Source organism: Etheostoma spectabile, chromosome 19 (genome assembly GCF_008692095.1).
Source record: "Etheostoma spectabile isolate EspeVRDwgs_2016 chromosome 19, UIUC_Espe_1.0, whole genome shotgun sequence".
NCBI lineage: Eukaryota > Metazoa > Chordata > Actinopteri > Perciformes > Percidae > Etheostoma > Etheostoma spectabile.
In genome coordinates, this window is record NC_045751.1 from 16,004,371 (window position 1) to 16,005,182 (window position 812).

Genomic DNA, 812 nt, shown 5'->3' on the forward strand with positions numbered 1-812 from the left:
GTGTGTGTGTGTATGTGTGTATGTGTGTATGCGTGTATGTGTGTGTGTGTGACATTGCAAAAATTAGGCGCATCCTGTTTCAAACATTGCAGAAAAAATAGGGTGGACTTGCAATTCCTTATTGCTCAAACAAGTCCCTTGATCCAGAATGCTGCAGCGCGTGTTCTCATAAGAATAGGGAAAAGAGATTGTATCATAATTGCCTTAGGTTTCTGCCCATTAAAATAAAGTTTTTCCTCACCGCTGTTGCAACAAATGCAAATGTGGTCTAGACATACTCTATCTGTAAAGTGTCCTGAGGTAAGCTAGATACGTTACTGTTATGATTCGACACTATAGAATAAAACTGAATAGGTAGGAAATAAAAGCAAAGTAGTAAAGTAAAAAGTAAAAAGTATTCTGTGATTGATATCGGTTTCCCCAACAATGAAAAAGTAAAAAGAAACTCTAAAAAGTGGAAGGAAGCACATCTACTCCTTCTCCTTTATTCTGGATCTGGCCTTGCCCTGCCCACCACCACTGCTCGGTTGAGACTCGTTTGGTGACTACGTTCTAGCGTCTACCTTAGGTTGACTGGTAAAAAAAGCAGTATGCATCACAAGTAACTGTGCTGCTGCACACCAAGTAACCTCTGCAGAGGTGGATCCCCGGTCTGGGCAGGGCCTTTCTGTGTGGAGCTTGCATGTTCGTCTCGTGTTTGCATGGGTTTCCTTGTTGGGGGGGCTCTGGTTTTCTCCCACCACAAAGACATGCATGCTACGTAACAAGGACTACAGTCAAAAATTTGCTTCCGCTTTCTTTGTGTTGGAATT